Here is a 4,055-nt window from a genome sequence, read left to right as displayed (position 1 = left end):
CCTTTGTGAGAATCACATAAGATAATATTTGTAAAGGACTTAGCACATTTCCTGGCACACTTAATAAATGCCTGTAACCTTGACAGCCCTGTGAGATAGGTATATTTTTTATCCCCATTTGCAGATGAGGAAGCTCAGGCTGAGAAAGGCAGTGATTTCCTCATCTTACCAATAATGGAGCTCCCTTTTATCTCCAACTAGATCACCCAAATAGAATCTATTTATAAGACTAGACTTAAGAACACTGTGACCAATTTGCATTAAATGCTAAGACCTTTGGGGCTTTTTGTAACTGCCCTCATCCACCTTCACTCTCTGCCAGACCATTTTCACGGACAGTCCAAAAGGTTCTAAGATAACGTCCTGTCCTGGATCAACCCAAGAAAACTACCAGGAAGTGATTAGGTCTGAGCCCTCTAAGGCTGAGCCAGCACCCATGACAAGCTACTTTCTTTAACTACAAGGCTCCTTTACTTCCACATTTCCATCCTCAAGACACAGTCCCCTAAATCCTGGATTGAGTAAGTTTGCTAATAAAAGCAGAGGGCTTTTTTCTTTTTTAGCACTTTTATAACTCTCTAGGTTCTTAAGATGAAAGAGGCTCCCCAAATCCAAAGCCTCCACTATTTTTACTCTGTGGTATAGACACTGGTACTACATTGTTGTCTGGTAACAGTCATTCTAATCTCCCAGCCTTGGAAAAGTTTTGTGTTAGAGGGCTTGTCCCTGGAAGGGTTAAGATAAGTTGGCTGTGGGTATTTCCCCAAGCTGGGGACTCTGACAGGTGCTGTGGAGAAAAGGAGGTAACAATGTGTCTAGTAAAAGCATATTGTGGGCACACTTCAGCTATTGAAAGCCCAGACAGAGGAAGTGAAGTGGAGATGTGAGGAGAAGCTTGAAACTTAGGGACTGAATCAAAAGAGAAAATGGCCCCCAACCCTCTGCTGTGAGTCCTCTTGTGATGAAAGGCAGCCTTGTGCTGAGCTATGAGTCAGAAGGAGAAAGCTGGTAAACTATCTCTCACTCGTTCTAAAACATAAAATAAAAAGGGATTATTTCAGCCTTGTAGCTTCTCATACTACCAAAAAAAAATACCCAACACTATTCATTAGCAGCCTGTTGTTTTTTCCCTCTGCTTTCCAAAGGTCTTTCATATTTTTGGAATGTATAATGAACATTTGGGGGGATTTTCCCTTTAATTTTCCAACCTTTCTTCTCTAATTTATCATCTAAATTTTCCCTTTCAGGTAAACAGGGTGAGTATCTGAGCCTAGTTTGATGTGTGCCAAAATGGGACTGTAAGCCTTTAATGAGAGTGCATGTGGTATGTAGGAACCTCCCCTCGCCCTCATTCCTTACTGTCCTTTCTTCTTTCTCCCTTTATCTTAGACTCCCAAGGTCTCCCACCTCTGGCTCTTCTCACCAGCTGAGAGACACTGGGCCAATGGGAAAAAGTTCTGGTGTTTTTGTTTTCTAAGAGAGGAAAGAGGGGGAGAGATGCAGTTAGATTCCTAAGAGGCCCTTGGAGGAGAAGAATTGGGAACCACTGGTCTAGCTCAATGGTACTCAGTGTTGCAGAAATCAATGAACCTTTCACTTGGTTAGCAGCAGTTCACCTAATGTCCTACATTAATTTGGGGGCAGCTCTCCAAGAAGAAAAGAAGGGTATGCTCACAGAAGTCCATCTGTTTACGATGATGAGAGCCCTCCGTCTTTTCTTATGCAGAGTGGTGTAGAAGGAAAGGACTCCAGCTCATTCTTGTTCCAATGTCTGGCTCCCCGTTTGATATTATTTTGGCATTAATAAACATGAACAGAGAGGGGATGCTTTTCCATTTTAAGAGCCAGATTTGTGCTTTGAGAGCTAATGATAGAATCTGACTTCTTTTTGGGTTCCAAATATTCTCAGAAATCTCCTGGCACCTACGGTGAGAATAAAATATCAAGACAGTAATTATTCACCTTCAAGCATAGGTTGTCTCAAAGTTCAAAGAACAAAGAACCTTCCTTTCCTTTTATACCAGCTCTCTCCATCTATCTTTCCTCCCAGCCCCCAAGGAATCCATGTTAACTCCAAAGACTTTGCAATTCTCACACTCGCTGAAACTTGTGACCAATTGGTAGGATGACTGCTTTAGGGCTGGAACATGGGTGCCAGAAAGAATGGTAAAAAGTCATACTTGTCCTAGCTATACATATTGCTGGTTTTGCTTAAGCAATTTTTTAAAAAAATTAAATGAGAAAAGTATCTCAAAGAAAAATACCATTATGGAGAGAAATTTAATTTTGCATATGTAAATCTAAGTGGAGATTTAGTCATTAAGATTTTTTTTTTTAAATCATAGTTTCAGTTTGAAGGGACCTTAGAGGTCCTCAACTCCAACTTCTTATGATTTGCACCCTTTGGATAAAGGGAGTATTTGCTGTGGACATTCTCCATTCAGGCTCCAGTCTCTCCAAAGCACCTTCCTTACAAGTTTTCACAATTTTCCCAGAAGAAAGCTAAGCCAAGTGATGGGGCTTGTGTGTGTACCAAACCTGTCCTCCTCCTGCCCCGATTAAACTGTTTTTAGAGATGGTCTATTACTATTGAATAGCTCTAATCGTTAGGAAACTGTTTGTATGAGGTTAAGTCTGTCTTTCTTTAGCTTCCACATATAATCATGGCAGAAGAAGTGCTGGAGTTAGAGTTGAAGGACCTGATTTTGAAATGTGGCTCCCCCTCTTAACTCTATGTGTGATCTTAGATAAGGCTTCTTCTGCATCTTATATGACTCTCAAATCCTTCCCCTTGCATCCAGCTTTCTTTCCCCTCCAGTCAAAAAGGGTTGTTTTCTTTCTTTTGCCTCTTTTATGTGAGAGATAATTTGCAACATTCAAGTTTTCCCTTTCACCTTCTCCCAATATATTCCTCTCTTACTCCTTAATTTTATTTTTTTTTAGATATGGTCCCTTCCTATTCACCTCATACTGTGCCTTCTATCTGTTGTTGAACTCACATGATATAACTCCAGAAACATTTCTAAATTAAAAATGTTGGGGAATAGGAGGGGATTGAGAGGAGATGCCTCTCAGATGCCTTCAAACAAAGGCCCATGAGCTTGATCTAATCAAGCTGAATAGGATAATTAATCAGGAAGCTAGGTTATTCATGGGGTAGAGTATTGAACCTGGAGTCACAAAGATCCGAGTTGAAATCCTGCCATGGACACTTACTAGTTGTGTGACCCTGGGCAAGTCACTTAATCTGCCTATAAAAGGAGGATAATAATAGCACCTGCCTCCAAGAGTTATTTGTGGATCAAATGAGATAATATTTGTAAAGTGCCTGGAACATAATAAGTGTTATACAAATTTTGGCTATTATTTTTTATTCCAATTTATTTATTTATTTTTAGTTTTCAACATTCATTTTCACAAGATTTTGAGTTCCAAATTTTCTCCCCATCTCTCCCCTCCACCCACCGCAAGACAGCATGTATTCTGATTACCCCTTCCCCAAGTCTGCCATCCCTGCTATCACACCCCTCCCTTCTCTTATTCCTATCCCCTCTATTTTCTTGGAGTACAAGATAGTTTTCTATACCTCATTGCCTGTATATCTTATTTCCCAGTTACATATAAAAACAATTTTTTAACATGCATTTTTAAAACTTAGAGTTCCAACTTTTTTCTCTTCCTCCCTCCCCACCAATCCCCACTGAGAAGGCAAGCAATTTGATATATGTTATACATTTGTAGTTATGTAAAAGACTTTAATAAAAGTCATGTTGTGGAAGACTATATTTCCCTCTGTCTTATCCTGCCCCTCATTTATTCTGTTCTCTCTTCTGACCCCATCCCTCCTCAAAAGTATTTACTTCTAATTACGCCTCCTCCCATTAGCCCTCCATTCTATAAACCCCCCAACCCACTCCCCCAGTTATCCCCTTCTCCCCTACTTTCCTGTAGTGTAAGATAGAGTTTCATAGCAAATTGAATGTGCATGTTATTCCCTCCTTAAGCCAAAAGTGATGAGAGTAAGGTTCACTTTTTCCCTCTCACCTCCCCTTTCT

Source organism: Notamacropus eugenii, chromosome 5, assembly GCF_028372415.1.
Source record: "Notamacropus eugenii isolate mMacEug1 chromosome 5, mMacEug1.pri_v2, whole genome shotgun sequence".
Taxonomy (NCBI): Eukaryota; Metazoa; Chordata; class Mammalia; order Diprotodontia; family Macropodidae; genus Notamacropus; species Notamacropus eugenii.
The sequence above is the reverse complement of the archived record's forward strand: the minus strand, read 5'-3'. Positions refer to the sequence as shown.